Below are 17,565 nucleotides of genomic sequence, written 5' to 3'. Positions count from 1 at the left end.
GTTGGAAAAGCAGGATGCTATAAACCCAAGGGCTCCAACTTGAGAAAATAGTCTAGTGAGGAATGGAAATAAAGAAATAAATTAACTACAAAAGAAGTAATGAACAACTAAAATAAGACATTTTAACAACCGTAGCAATTTGAACAAGTCCCAAATAATGAGGGGAAGAGAACGAGGGTGACCTTATACTAACGGCAGGAGTTTAGCAAGATTATGATTATAGATAACAATTAGATTTCGATCTAAATAAATTTCACCTCGATCGTAGTCCAATTATAACCAAATGGAGATGTTTAAAGGTTTTTAAGGCTGCCCATGAATGGTAAAGGCAAGGGACAGTAACATTTTCTAGCTAGCAGTACAGTTCCCTAGAGACTAACCATATTACTGTACATTTAATCAGCGCCCAAGACCCCTCTCCATCTAAGCTAGGACTAGGGAGGGCCAGGCAATGGCTGCGGATGACTCAGCATGTAGGCCTATAGGCTCTCCCAAACCACCCATCCATAGCTCACAAGAATGATGAGGTTGCAGACACTAAAGAAACTATCGAGCTTGATCGGGATTCGAACCTCATTCCGCCTGAACGTCATGAAGGAACGTTTCCAATATGCCACCAACACTCCTTGTTCTATAGTGCTATAACAGAAAAGAGACAGGAGTTTGTTAAGACTGTACACGTTAAACCATACACTATGCATTTGATTTCGTCGGTCGGCCAGCTTAACCCCCATCACAGAGAGCCGCCCCAATACAGGTGTTCCCCGTCACGACTGAGTTCCTGAGCCCTGACATGTAATGGGAATTTGCGGCTAGGAAATTGCCGTGCAGTTTGCCCGACACGCTTTATGAAAAAGCCGTCGCCATTATCTGCGAATACAGGACCTCAATCTGGCTCATAATGACTGCAATCTTAGTTATCGTTTTGCGAAATTACTCGTGAAGTTAGTTTTTCGCTATTTGACACCTCATTGTGTTGTGGTGAGAAGAAATCTTATCTATTTTTTTCATTTGAAGCGTTCGTTTTGAATGATAACTTCTTGTAATTATTTTCCCTTTGAAGAATGAAATTAAAATTAAATTATTAGATAGGTTTCTTCCTTCGTTGTTTTTCTTTTGATTCCAGTTGTACTGAAAATATACTTGACATTATTCAAGTTATTCAAATGTCAATCTTCTATACCAGTAATTTTAAATTTGAAATATAAAACAATGAACATTTTGAAAGATAGCAGTGTCTGGATATTCTTAGATAATTAAAAAGAGTAACAATGAGGTATTAAAATGCCCCCCCCCCCATTTAAAAAACTTTAAACCGTCTATTTTACCCAAAAATTAAACTAATAATTTTACGTAAGCTAGTGAATTCTAAATATACGTATTTCACAAAATACAGTACTGGAAAACTAGTAAATTCAGAACATCTGTATTATACAAAATACAATATTGAAAAACTAGTGAATTCGAAACATCTGTAATACCCAAAATACAATATTGAAAAACTAGTGAATTCGAAATATCTGTATTGCACTAAATACAACAGAAAATATAATATTTAAAATCTGATGAATTCAAAACAGCTGTATTACACAGGATACAATATTGAAAACTACTTAATTCAATATACCTGCATTACACAAAATGCAATATTGAAACCTAAGCTGAATATGAGGTCAGAATAAAGAAAAAATATGAAACCATCGTCTCATAATCTTCCCTGCACCTCAAGACAGTAAGAAAGAACTGACTGACATGGATCAATTAAAAAGAAAACCGAGTGAAAATGCTGCATTATTCCGCAGTTTCTCCTCGGAGGCGTAACCCCAAAGAAACTTAACGGCGCCTTCAACAATGAGAGATGGAAGTAGCCTTCGTAGACGGAAGATCACTTCACCACAACAGCTGTTTAGGCTCAGACACATCGACAGACAGGCGAAGACTGGAAAATTGGATGTAAATCAAATCTGGTTATAAGTCAGAGAGAGAGAGAGAGAGAGAGAGAGAGAATCATGTTAATAAATGTTATGTGACAGAAGTTGAGACAAAGATAAAGATTGCAAAACGAAAGAGATTATAATTTTGTGAGGATAAAGGGAAAATGTAATAAGGATATGGAGACATGCAGGAAAGGTACTTGGAAACCTAGGTCATATAAATAATAATGGATGAGAGAGAGAGAGAGAGAGAGAGAGAGAGAGAGAGAGAGAGAGAGAGAGAGAGAGAGAGAGAGAGAGAGAGAGAGAGAGAGCGCAAATATAAACCGAGATTTATTTTCCTTTCATTAGCAAATTCCTCCACAGTTTTGTTTATGATTAATAGCAAGAAGAGAATGCTCTCGGGTCCGTTCAGTAATTAATAGGGTTTAAGTGATTAATGAGAAACTTCGCAATGCATGAAACATTCCGTGTTCATGTTGAATTGCAGATTATACATGCAATGTATATATATATATATATATATATATATATATATATATATATATATATATATATATATATATATATATATGTATATATATATATATATATATATATATACAGTATATATATATATATATATATATATATATATATATATATATATATATATATATATATATATATATATATCAATCATCAGCCTCAGAAATATCCTTCCACTCGCGTCTGTTTATGGTCTACTTCCTATACTTATTTAAACCCAAAAATTTCCCTCGTTCGTCAATCCATTGTTTTCACTTCCTTCGTCTGCTTCTTTTGCAATGTCTAGGGACCTATTCAGTTATTCATAATGTCCATCTTGTATATGTCATTCTGTCCTGCCCATGTCTTTTATTTTTTCTTACATGTTGTTAGAATGTGGAATGATCTTCCTAATCGGGTAGTTGAATCAGTAGAACTTCAAAAATTAAAAGGTGCAGCAAATGTTTTTATGTTGAAGAGGCTGACATAAATCTTTTTATAGTTTATATATGACATATCTGTTTTAACGTTGTTACTGTTTGTAGAATGATTTATTATTAATTTGATCTCATCATTTATTTATTTCCATATTTCCTTTCCTCACTGACCTATTTATCCCTGTTGGAGCCTTTGGGCTTATAGCATCTTGATTTTCCAAGTAGGGTTGCAGCTTGGCTAGTAATAATAATAATAATAATAATTGAGTTTGCTCTCGTATCCCTAAGTGTTATTCCCAACATTAGTTATTTCATTGGTCTTTGGGCTGTAGCTAGCTTATATTCTAAGGCTTTAGTAAGGCTCCAAGTTTCAGATGCACAATTTGATACTGGTGGGACCATATGATTAAATACATTTATATATATATATATATATATATATATATATATATATATATATATATATATATATATATATATATATATATACTGTATATATATATATATATATATATATATATATATATATATATATATGTGTGTGTGTGTGTGTGTGTGTGTGTGTGTGTGTGTGTGTATGCATTCATATGTCATCATCATCATCATCTACGCCTAATGACGCAAAGGGCCTTGGTTAGGTTTCGCCAGTCGTCTCTATCTTAGTTTTTTAAATCAATACTTCTCCATTCATCATCATCTATTCCACGCTTCATAGTCCTCATCATGTATGCCTGGGTCTTCCAGCTCTTCCTGTGCCTTGTGGAATCCTGTTGAAAGTTTGGTGAACTAATCTCTCTTGGGGAGTGCGAAGAGCATGTCCAAATAATATCTATCTACCATTCACCATGAGCTCATCCACATATGACGCTCGAGTAATCTCTCTTATAGTTTCATTTCTAATCCTGCCCTGTCATATAACTCCCAATATTTTTCTGACTGTTTTTTGTTTCATTGTCATAACACGAGTCGTGTCCATACAGTAACACTGATCTCCCTAAACTGATATATAGCCTGATTGTTGTATGTAATTTCAGGGGATTTGATTTCCAAATTTTACTTAACTTATCAATTGTCTGATTTGCTTTTTTCAGTCTTTCATAAACTCAAATTTTAAAGATCCCATATTAGAGATCATAGTTCCTAAATATCTAAATTATTCCACCTTATAAATACTTTCTCCTTCCAATGGTATTTCATCTTCCATTGCATATTCTGTTCTCATCATCTTTGTCTATTCTTCTATTTATCTTGAGCCCAACCTCCTGTGATATTTCCTGCATTCTGTTAAGCAATCTTTACAAGTCCTGTGGTGTTCTCCTAATAAGGACAACAGCATCAGCATACTCTAGGTCAGCTAATTTCCTGTTACCAATCCAGTCAAATCCTTTTCCACCCTCCTCTACTGTTCTATGTTTTACAAAATCCATGAGGAGGATAAACAACAAAGGTGACAACACATTACCTTGTAGTACTCCACTGGAAATTCATTTGATCGGATTCCACTAGCATTAACTTTGCACTTGCTCAGCTCATGAACAGACTTAATCAAATTTACATATTTAAGAGGAAATCCATAACAACGCAGGACTCTCCACAAAATTGGCTTTTTCATATATGTATATATATATTTATATATATATATATATATATATATATATATATATATATATATATATATATATATATATATATATATATATATATATATATATATATTCACTTGTATTAATCATATTCTCGACACTACTCAATTTCTGATTAGAAATTAATATACCATTATTACGTTCTCTCACCTCGAGTCAATTAAATTATACGGCTAAAATCAACGTTGCCATCGTGAATAGAAATATCTCACGGTGGCTACGCTTTAATCTCTGATTGAATCAATTAGAAAAATAATTGATTATATTTCCGAAAATTTCGATGATAGGAAGTAAATACTATGCATGCACCAGGTCTAGAAACAAAAACTAAAAAAGTATTGTTTTATTCAGAAATTTTAATTACAAGAGCGACATCTGTTGAACAGAATTGCACCATGAAATATTACCTGAATATTCAACATTTTAAAGCTAATTAAAATACAAACAGTTACATATGTATACATGTAAAACATACAAGATTCTAGTAACTTCTTTCATGGTGAGCTAATTAGTAAGCTTCAGTTTAAACGATATTTTAAGAATAATGAAAAAAAAAATAACCAAGACTAAAATGATCTCAGCCAATTACTTTGGAATGTGGTGATTACGTTATAAGGGTTCTTAGTTTTCCAGCTTACGAGCCTTTTGCGTTTAAGCCTCATTATCACGAAAAGTGATACTTGTTTCACCCACTGACCCAGAATACTGCATTGACCACTAAATGGTGGTTAACTTCACCATTCCAGAACTTGATTGAATTTCGTTTAATTTTGTCGGCCAAGGAGGGACGATTTGTTTTAATTTTCGCCCAAAATTTTGTCTTCGACAATATTTTCTTCATTTTTGCCTGAATAAAATGCTGAAAAGATTTTTTTTATAGATAATTGAGGGAGGGATCCTTGGAAGACAAAATCCTTCATGTTTCGTTGTAATTCCGACAAGTTTATATATATATATATATATATATATATATATATATATATATATATATATATATATATATATATATATATATATATATATATATATACACACACATACACACACACATATATATATATGTGTGTGTGTATATGTATGTGTGTGTTTACATATACACATACAAAATATAGTATGATTAGAGTTCCTCGCTAGCATTGTTTCGACTCAGAGGCATAGGTTCGAGTCCTTGCCCAGCCAGAATCATTTATCATAAATGAATTTCCAGTGGATATACGTTCCCAAAGGTAGATTTCGTTATTAAATGCCCTTGTGATTGATATTTACATTGATTAATTTAACGGGTGTTATTGATAAATATTCAGCATACGTATATATATATATATATATATATATATATATATATATATATATATATATATATATATGTGTGTGTGTGTGTGTGTGTGTGTGTGTGTGTGTCGCACGGCTGTCATCATTAGCACTAATATTTACGGACGAAGGAAGTTTAGATAATTAAATCCTAAAAACACTGTCTTCCACTAACGATTTTGCAACGAGCGACGCTAAGTCATTAAATGAAAAACATTAATAACGAACCCAGTATTGTTAATTCAATACGGAAAAATAAATTTTTAAAATTGTATTTTATGTTGTTTGTCTCTGAAATTTCAAAAAATAATTTACCAGAATTTGAATCAGTGTCCTTTGAAAGCATTCAAGAATAAAATTACTATTTTAAAGACAAAAACCACAACCGATAATTATTTGCCATTTCTCTGGCATTATTATCACCTGTTGTTAGTCCCATCACGAAAGACGCCCTTAGATCTGTTTCAAGTTTGATAATTAGGTTGAAGCTTCAAACCTCATATGGCCACAGCCCCTATTGTACGATTAAGTGTTTACTCATTCAAGTAGTGACCGGATCCAATTGATACCTGATTTCATTGATGAAGATATCAGCATCTGTTTCAACTTGAAAAGTTCAAACTCGCTGCGAATGTTTTTTTTTTTTTTTTCTCCGTTGAACGGGCTGATCGGTCTCTATAGCTTATATATGAAAGATCTATGTTATTGTTGCTGCTGGTCTTAGATTATTTTATTTTAATTATTTATTACTTTTTTTTTAGTTTATTTATTTCCTTGTTTCCTTTCCTCACTCGGCTGTTTTTCCCTTGTTGGATCCCTTGGGTTTATAGCATCCTGCTCTTCCAACTAGGGTTATAGCTTAGCTAATAATAGTAATACTAATACTAATAATAATAATAATAATAATAATAATAATAATAATGTTCAGATATAACGGTTTTAATTTCTAGTTGATAAACTGTCCGTATTGTATTCTGCCTCATCATAAATTTTCCATATTATCATTGAAAGGAAAGTTTCTGTCATAACAGTCATAACATCTTTTAAAAGAGAAGATCTTTAAAACAGTCAACTATTAGGATGATGAGAGAGGAAAATTGATTAAGACCTAACCCGCCTCTTGAAGGAAAGAAGGCCAATTAGCCCAGAAAAGGAAAAACGAAAGAGGAAAGAGGATGAATAAGTTTAGTGAGAGAGAGAAAAGTAAATCCTAATTCCAGTTCAAGAATCTCAATACCTTACTGTACCTCTGCCAAATCGCCCGACCTCTTCAAGGCATTACGGATTATGACGATTTTATCTCCGTCGTCGATAAGCCTCGATGTGACGCCAGTATACGATATAAATCAATCAATCGTTTGCCAATCCGTGTCTTTCCCTCGTCACCCACATCACCAACTGAACGAATCCATCATGCTTACGCTTCAAGCAATGACTGCTGCTTTTGGATGAGTTCTCTGAAAATCCGGGTGAGGGAGGAGTTTTTTGGGGGAAGGGGGTGAAGGAGAAGGAGGAGGAGGAGGGGAATGAAGGAAAAGAGGGCGTGTGTTCGTCATAATAACGAAAAGGCACCCCTGCGGTAACGGTGGCTCTTCGTCTAAGGGCGTACCGCTGGGCTGGCCACTTCCGCTCGAGTTCTTTTACTGGATCCTGGGATGTCGAAAACAATTATCGTAATATTACCTCAGGTTCTCTTTCGAGAAACTGTGTCATTTTTTTTATTACTCTTCTCTCCTCCTCTGTTTTATTACTTTTTACTCCAACCGCGTGTGAATATGACGAGTGTATAAAATTGTTTTATTGTTAAATGGGCTCATTTCCCTTTGGGAAATATGGTGGTAATTCAAGTTTGTGGTTATGTAAAGATTCACGAAAAGCGAGCGCTATTTTGACAGAGTTTTGCATTGTTTAGAGGAAAACGCATTTATTATTATTATTATTATTATTATTATTATTATTATTATTATTATTATTATTATTATTATTATTATTATTATTATTAGCTAAGCTACAACATTAGTTGGAAAAGCAGGATGCTTTAAGGCTAAGGGCTTCAACGGGGAAAAATAGCCCAGTGAAGAAAGGAAATAAGAAAATTAATAAATTAAGAGAAGTAATGTACAATTAAAATAAAATATTTCAAGAACAATTACAGTATTAAAATAAATCGTTGGTGTATAAACTATAAAAACTTGAAGACCAAGAGGAAGAAAAATAAGAGTGAATAGTGTGCCCGAATGTACTCTGGGGCAAGAGAATTCCAACCCAAGACAGTGGAAGGCCATGGTACAGAGTCTATGGCACTACCCAAGACTAGAGAACAATGGTTTGAATTTGAAGTATTCTTCTCCTAGAAGAGCTGCTTACCATCTATATGGTCGGAGGGAGGGCAGTCATATATTTTTAAACTCATCAACATAGTGATGAGTATAAAAAAAAATCAATAAACTTCAAAATAAATATTTAACATGTCACAAATTCAATTGTGAAAAGTAATAGGGTGATCGTATGATATTGATATAAATCCTTATCAGTTGTCAAAAGCACTCTTTCGTATATAATCCACTTACGGTTGCCGTTTAAAACAGGCTCCTGATTACGTTTGTAAGTTACCAAGCCATATTTCATCATCATGATACCATTAAAAATCTATGATTAAATTGCAACAAAAGTACATAAGGAAGATAAGGATTTTCATTTCAGATTCATTTATTTGGGTATACGAATGTTTTTCCCTTTAACGATTATTACCATGAAGCCGAAGTAATTACTAAGATTTTTGTGAACACAAATAGACAAGTGTGTCGACCCAACTCTTCTCTAACTTAGTTTTGCAGTTTCGTAAGATCGGTTCCGACTTTTTATCCGTACCAAGTATAATCTCTAAAAGAAATACTCCAAATTCAGCCAAAAATATCTTGCAGAAAATATTCAAATATGAATAAACAAATTGAATTATATAAATACTATAAAAGATTCTAATGCATTACATTCCCATTGGGTGAGCCACGTCTAATTTTTTGTGAAGACGATTTGGGAGAGATGAAATTGAGTGAAGCCTCGTATTTACAAATGTAAAATTAAAAATGAACAAGATTTAATCCTCAACCACGTTAAAAAACATATATATGTATGTATATATATATATATATATATATATATATATATATATATATATATATATATATATATTATATGTGTGTGTGTGTGTGTGTGTGTGTGTGTGTGTGTGTGTGTGTGTTTATATATATGTATATATAATTTTTGCTAATTTTCTTTTTTTTTTCAATTCTTACAGAAAGCGACACGAAAAGGCAAGCGTATGCATACCGTAATTCATAATAACTTACATGGTTAATTCATGGAGGACTTGTTCAATTAGAGAGAGAGAGAGAGAGAGAGAGAGAGAGAGAGAGAGAGAGAGAGAGAGAGAGAGAGAGAGAGAGAGAGAGAGAGAGAGAGAGAGAATTCTAAAAAAATATATATCACATATAAAAGCGACCACAATATTAAACCCTTATTTGGATATTGCAATATAAATTCCACGGGAAAAAAATATTCTTCTTATTGTATTTTATGTTATTTTTCTTTTTATAAGTTTTTAAAAGGATATCATGAGACCTTGAATCATAAGATAACCAATTTAATTCCCTAAAATAGATCCGACTGAAGTCCGGGCGATCGTGAAAATTCTTCAAAGTAGAATCATGATTTATTTATTGAGTGATTTCATAATGAAGTGATTTTATCAACCATTTAAAAGAATCGGCATAAAAAAAGGTATTGTAGAAATTCGAGAAAGAGCTTTAATACCAAAGAATTAAGATACTATAAGGGAATTATTATTATTATTATTATTATTATTATTATTATTATTATTATTATTATTATTATTATTATTATTATTACTGCCACATGCCAGACCAGAAACTTCCCACTTTCACAAGGGTGGTTGCGCACTTTGTGTTTATGATCGACTTAATTCAAATGGTTATGACTTCTCCGTTAAAAAAAAAATAAGAAATAGCATCTTTCGTAATTTGCGCTTACACAGAAACAGTCAAACGGAAGTTGGTTGGAAAGTTAAATACCTGAACGACAATATTACATTTTCTAATATGTAGTTTCTTTTTCTATTCAGCACATGCGCGGAAGCAGGCAAGCTATATGAAATTCTAAAGATAATTACTGGAACTCCAGCGATGATTTGTACGATTTTGACAGACAAATGCAATGTAATCAATTATTTTACATTTCTTGCTGATACATTATTGAATTAAGAAATAATTGCCGGGTAAACTAATTTGTCCAACCACTCACAACCCTTTGGAAAATCAGAAGCTGAAATAAAAAACTTTTTTATTTACAAAATTAGTAGTAGGAATCGGTAGAACTTCAAAAGTTCAAATTCGCAGCAAATGTTTTTATGTTGAACAGGCTTACATAAGTCCTTTTATAGTTTATATATCAATTATCTGTTATCATGTTGTTAATGTTTTTAAGATATTTTATTTTAATTTGTCATTACTTCTTATATCGTTTATTTTCTTGTTTCCTCTCTTTACTGGGCTACTTTGCCCTATTGGAGCCCTTGGGCTTATAGCATCTTGTCTTGCTTTTCTAACTAGGGTTGTAGCTTAGCTAATAATAATAATAATAATAATAATAATAATAGTAATAATTTTATCAGTAAGTGGAAAGGGGAAATAGACAAGTAGCATTTTTTTTTTTTTTTTTTTTTTTTTTTTTTTTTTTTTTTTTTTTTTTTTTGAAAAGCACTTTCTATCAACTTCAAAGTACAGTAACTCTTGTGATAGCGCGTCGGAACCAAGTTTTTCATATAAACTTGTGAAAAATTCTATCTACCCATAGACCATGCTATAGTATTCAGCTCTCTCTCTCTCTCTCTCTCTCTCTCTCTCTCTCTCTCTCTCTCTCTCTCTCTCTCTCTCTCTCTCTCTCAACAGAAGTATTAACTTATATGTTATTGGATGGGCCTACATTTGCTTGGAATGTCAGTGAGAAAAGTGTGGTATGCAAGTCTATAATTATAAATTGTATTAGATAGGTGGACAAACAGATGCACACACACACATATTGTGTGTGTGTGTTTGTGTGTGTATGTGTGGGGATGAGAGTAGACATCCTTTGTAGCTCTAATCCAGACCAAACTGGTAAAACAATTAGCTACGATTCATGTGAGCTTACGAGAGAGAGAGAGAGAGAGAGAGAGAGAGAGAGAGAGAGAGAGAGATTTCCCTTCCATGCTTGATCCAGATATCCAGATATTGTCTTCCAGATCTGAATTCCATCAAGTTTACGTCACTTTAAAACCAGGTTGTGTCATGGCGGATGAGAACGTCGTTTATTTTTCCCCGCAAAGAGAAGAAGAAGCAGCAGCAGCATTAAAGGTCAGCCCGTCATCATCATCATCGCCACATGCATTGCTGTTCCTGGACTGATTCTCTAACTCCCCCCCCTCCCCCCCCCCCCCCTTCTTCCATGCATACATTCCTAACGGAGACGAGCTGGAGCATTTCCTCTGAATATTTTGGCCGCAGCCTTTTAGGCAGACACCCAACCACAGGGCCTCAAATACATGGCAGTCTGTCCATCATTACTCCGTCGGTGATTAACAATCATCTGGTGATGTGCTTCAATCTGCGGGCCTTCTCGTTGTAAAACTCTTCTTAATAGGTGTAAATAACGGGGATTTCGAAACCGCTGTGCTCTCGCGGTCACTGAGGAAGTTTATTTTAAGGGCAGGAGGTGGGCGCGAAGATGTCATCCGGGAGATTTGAAGAGCGGAGGGAGGCTTTTATTCATTTGGTTTATTTATTTATTTTCTTTTTAAATATCCTTTGACATTGGCATCTTGTGAATAAAAGCCAAAATGCAGCAATGTATAAGGTAATTTCCCCTCATCTGAAAAGTGTTAAATTTATAACTTTTTTTCTTTTGTGAATCACAGTCTACAGAGACTGGTGGTTTATAGTATGGTGTGCCTGGATACATCCAGTTGCCTTAGGAATACATCCCTTTCCTCACAGTATGTGCTGTTTCAAGTAGGTTCCTGGTTCCTAATTGCTCACTCCGCAATATAAGCTTGCGGGCTCTCTATCGCCTTTTAGATGGGTGCAAAGCTTCTAAGCTTATTCTTATTATTGTAATTAAGTTTATTTTACCTTTACCTGAAATAAATTAATAATGGAATTCTCAATCTTTACTTTTATCCCATTCTACCTTGAAATCAGATAGGATAACACCTTGCTATCATCAGTTTTGGCAACCTATTGTGGTCAGTTTGGACTTTTTAAATTCTTCTTCCATGTGCATTGCCCTACTTATAACTGCAAAGGACGTTTTTCTTCACAAGTGCTGGGTGCTCTATCGGCTCCTACCTTCTCAAGATTCCTTTTCAATGGCTAAGGTCTGGTTCGTAGTGCTCCTATGATTATTGGTTCCACTTCTACCTGCATATTCCATGATCTCAATTCAATTCAAATCCTGGTACTTTTCCATTTTTTCTCCCCCCTTTCTACTCATGAGTCACACGGTACTGCGACGCCTGTGAGACCTTTTTCGTTGTCATGTAGACCAGAGTGGTGTCTGGTCTATGTGCTTGTATCACCTTGTCCGTCTTTATACTGTAGTCGCAGAGTAGTTTAGCCTGATCATTTTCTACCAAAGCTTGTGGTTGATATTCGTACCATTTGTTAGTACATTATATTTCATTTATTCTTCAGAGATCTAATGGAGAGCTTTAGCCACTGTATCATGTCGTTTCCTATAATAATTCGGAGCAAGTTGTGAACATTCACTGTGGTTGATGGCTCCTACTTTTGCCATATAATTCCTGCACTTTGACGAGATGTTAGTTCTGTCTATTGCTCGTTGAATATATCTTGTTCTAAAGGCCTGATCTTGTGCTGCCATTAGCTTCCCTTCAGTTCCTTCATAAGTTCTCTTTGTAGCCACTGCCATGTTTCCTTACTGGTCAATTCTTCAGTTTACCTCTGGAATTGTCAATGCGTTGTTTTTTTCCATTCTTCTAGTTGTTTTTCTTGTTCTTTCCTTATACACTTCGGGTCTTCATCCTCCTTTATTAGGTTTTCTTCCCATGCACTCTAGCCTTTCATCTCAATGGTCTTAAGGTACTGTCCCTGTGCTCTACTTTCGATGTTGACATAGTCTTCTGTACTGGTGAGTCCTTTTCCTCTTTCACTGTATGGTATATAGAGCTTGTCAATATTTGCTCTTTGGTGCAACACTTGGTACGTGTTCATTACTTTTCTAGTTTTGCTATGCACGTTGTATAGTTCTGACCTCTACCACTCCACTATTTCAGCACTGTACATGATTACTAGTTTTGCCCAGGTTTTTATAGCCTTTACCACGTTTCCAGTTGAGCACTTCATTATATCTTTGATTCTTTGTTTGTATTCTCTTCTATTCTTTTCCTTCATCTCTTGGTGTTGTATTGCTTCTCCTATTATCCCCCAAGATATTTATACCCTGATTCGTCTATATCCTTGATAATATTTCCATATGGCAGATTTATCCCCTCCTTCCTTGTTACTTTGCCTTTCTCCGTGTTAACTAGAGTAAACTTTTCTATTCCAAACTCCATCTTCATACCTCTTGATAACAATTCTTACCGCCTGGATTAGCATGTCTATTTCTTTGGCATCTTTATTATTATTATTATTATTATTATTATTATTATTATTATTATTATTATTATTATTATTATTATTATCGTGAACGTGATATTACGAAACTAGATGAAGATCAAATTAACCACTTGCTGAAAATGTCCAAGTGCATTGATAATTATACATCAAAGACCAGAATTATACTAAAATAAAGATGAAAAATTACCAAATGCAGACAAAAAACTAAATAACAAAAATTGCATGTCCTAATTATTCATATCCTTATAAAAATCAAATGCTTAATCTCTATTCAGTACAAAATATTTGGTAGATAATTTTTCCTAAATAAAGGAGTGTCTCCCATTATCAGTTGAGCTCAAGGGGTCACATAATAAATTATCCTTGCTTGTGTCACGCCAGTTATCCGTATCAATGAATCTCTAATCAACCTTCCTCATGGCCATTGACTGAATTCAGCAATGTTTTTGTAAACTCGCCATGGAGTTGAACCTTAGGTTAGAATGCGCTTTATATCCGTTCTCGCTTTTCTTCCAACTTGCTGTTCAGCCTCTTCTAACCTTTACTTCCTAGCTGAATAGCCTCAGACCCCAGCAAAGGGGCATATGACCCAAATTTCGTCAACCAAAATCATAAATTCATATAAAATTAGAGATGAAAGAAGGTGTATGGAAACATGTTACCTCTGGAGGTAGTTTCTTTTAATGATGCCCTAATGCTCTCCATCAAATTTAAAGTAACCAGAAGCTTTGACTCGTGTAGTGATCAATTTAGAAAGGGTAATGATCGATATAAAAAGGGTAATTATTGATATAAGAAAGGTAATGGCCGGTATAAAAAGGGGAGAATACCTAATTTGCATAGCGGCGCTTATTACGTCATGATCAAAATCAAATATATAGAGACGTAAAAACACATAGTACTTTGTTCGACAATAAGAGATTCAACTCCACCTGTTCCCTATAAAGGGAAAAACTTTTGTTGTATTGGAACACCTAACAGTTTCGGCAACTTTGATTCACAGTCATTTGTAAAGATTGTCTATACTCCCAACTTATATATAGAAACCGAAACTTTGACTGTTAAGATGATATTGTAGAAAGGAGCGCTCAAGTCAGCTTGAAATCTAGTACTCTCATCTCCTAATCACTAACCCCTCCCCCCAAAAAAAATCTAAGCATATGATTAGCTTTATTAGGCTAATTCTTCCTTGGATATTTTGAACACACACACGCTCGCGCACACAGGCACACAGCAGGCCTGCCCTTAAGAATGTCTTCTTAAAACACTAAAGTGCTTGGTCCACTCTTCGTTTCCTTGTCCTTTTTCTTCCCGGTTTGCTGTCTGTCATCTTGATACATCACATGTTGCAACGATTTGTTTATATATATATATATATATATATATATATATATATATATATATATATATATATATATATATATATATATATATATACATACATATATATATATATATATATATATATATATATATATATATATATATATATGTCTGTGTGTGTATGTATGTATGTATGTATGTGGCGTGCAAGTAAAGCTATATAGCTAAATAGCTACGTGGGCAGAAAGATGATAAATGAAAGGCACTATCAATTCAATGAAATAGTAACCGCCTCTCCAAAACCGGACACCGACTATCGCCAAAGCTAAATGATAAATGGGTCACCATCCAATTAGACTTGACACCCAAACTGTTAAGAGAGAACAGGACGAACGGGCCTATCTACCCTCCCCTCCCATACACCCGACCCACCCCCCAAAAAAGAACACGAATAAAACGTGTGAATTGTTTTCACGCAGAACAGGATCGTTAGAACCGAAAACCGAGAATTATGGGTAGTCGTCAACTTCATCGTAATGATTGAATGTCACACTGCGTGGACAGACCAATCAATTAAAAAGACGAATGTATTGGTGGAGAACTTTCAATACGAATGATAACGAGGCTAACTAGTTCCTGGAAAAGAGCATAGAGATTTTTGTATGCAAATATTACCGGTTGTGACCAGATGCTGGAAAACGTCCGGGGAATTTTTGTAATAGAGATAAGTTTTCGGCTGCAATGACAGTTGTAATGTGCTAGAATCAAGTTGCAGTAAAAAAAGCAGAGAATTTTGAAGTTGGTGATCTTTGTGTCAATACAGAAAAAAAAAAGTTGTGATCTTATTTATAACCTTTTTGGTGGCAGAACGCATTGTCACTCGTTCCAATGTCCTAACCCCACTAAGATCGTATACATTTATTTTATATGGTTCCCGATGTTTTAAAAGTATCTATGTGGTCGAAAATTTAACACAAAGTACTGTTTGTGGCCTGATATTTAGAAACACTAACCTAGTTTTCGACATTTTGAAAAAATTTCCTTAGAAATATCCTCATGCCAGAAGAATGATAGATTCCTTATCTATGCGTTATTTGTGGTTTTATACTCGTACATATTCGAAATGTCTTTTGATTGTCAATAATCTTTGTAATAACTGATAATAATAATGAAGTAGTTGCCCTCTTGTAATATGAATAACTGCAGTATATAAAAAAAGAACTGTATTTATTTGCGTGATAAAAGTTAGACAACAATTGAATCTTGTTATTTATCTCTGGTGAAGGGCAAAGAAAAATATTTTTTTACCGCATTTGTTTCAGATTATTTAAAAGGAATCATTATTAGAAAAAGAAAGTATTTTTTCAAGCTAATTACTCTATTTGTATCTTTCTTGAGTACGTATAAGATACATTGAAGAAATAAAAACAACATTTTACCATCAATTGTTTTTATTCTGAAAGATATATTTACGTAAATTTAAACCAACCCTTCTCTAAATAACTTCATATTACTCAATGGACAAAAGTAACTTACGCTTGTTTCATTAAAATGTTAATCAGCCTCTCTCTCTCTCTCTCTCTCTCTCTCTCTCTCTCTCTCTCTCTCTCTCTCTCTCTCTCTCCTCTCTGCATAGTTAACTGAGGTTCCGCATTTGTTTAGTCTATGCTCATTAGTGTCTCTAATGCTCACTTTGGTCTGATTTGTAGAATGATAATAATGATAAAGGTAATGAAAGTTACAATGAAGAGGCTCTTTAGCTTTGGTAAGCAGGTCTTCTAAGAGAAGGAAACTCCAAAATCAAACCATTGTTCTCTAGTCTTGGGTAGTGCTTTAGCCTCTGTACCATGGTCTTCCACTATCTCGGGATAGAGTTCACTTGCTTGAGGGTACACTCAGGCACACTGTTCTATCTTATTTCTCTTCCTCTTTTTTTTGTTAATGATTTTATTGTTTATATAGGAAATATTTTTTTAATGTTGTTACTATTCCTGAAATATTTTATTTCTCCTTGTTTCCTTTCCTCACTGAGCTATTTTCCCTGTTGGAGCTCCTTGGCTTATAGCATCCTGCTTTTCCAACTAGAGTTGTAGCTTAGCAAATAATAATAATAACAATAATAATAATAATGATAATCTGGTCACTAAATACCATTCGTAACAAGATTAGAAATAGAATTAACAGTAAAGAAAATGTAAACTATAACAAATACGACTGGTAAATGATGTGAGAGATGTAGAATATACCCTCAGCAGAAGTCTGCTGCTAATGAATGACCTCTCAAAAGATATAAAAATCCAGTTCTCTTTTCATCTTTCCGTAGGGAAAGAAGTAGAAGGAAATTCTATCGTGGGCAGCTGATCCTTTCCACGGTCTAAAATACAATTCCCATCATCAGGATTTTTTCTTTTGTGAATTGGAAGTTTTCGCTAACTTTGTAATCAAGTTAGTTTCGCTATGGTAACAAATGAAGGTAATTCTGCGTCTCGAGAATTCGAGATTTTGTTAATACGTAATATGCACTTGGGTATTCTCGTCTTCACGAGGGCGTATTGGGGACCTATCTTTTCAGAATTTCTTCAACTTCAAAATATTCTTGTCATAGCCAAGTGCTACTTCATCCATATCTAGTTTCTCTTCCTCTTGTTTTGTTAAAGTTTTTATAGTTTTTATAGGAAATATTTATTTTAATGTTGTTACTATACTTAAAATATTT

The 17,565-nt window shown here is 33.9% G+C and overlaps 1 protein-coding gene across 1 annotated transcript in view; it reads left to right on the top strand.

Annotated features, from left to right (window-relative positions):
- LOC137630609 (cap-specific mRNA (nucleoside-2'-O-)-methyltransferase 2-like) overlaps positions 1–17,565 on the top strand; it is a 353,518-nt gene that overhangs the window by 172,267 nt on the left and 163,686 nt on the right. The gene's annotated exons all lie outside the window — the stretch shown is intronic.

The sequence above is a fragment of the Palaemon carinicauda genome, chromosome 38, assembly GCF_036898095.1.
Source record: "Palaemon carinicauda isolate YSFRI2023 chromosome 38, ASM3689809v2, whole genome shotgun sequence".
Classification (NCBI taxonomy): domain Eukaryota; kingdom Metazoa; phylum Arthropoda; class Malacostraca; order Decapoda; family Palaemonidae; genus Palaemon; species Palaemon carinicauda.
This window is presented reverse-complemented; position numbering and strand designations above follow the sequence as displayed.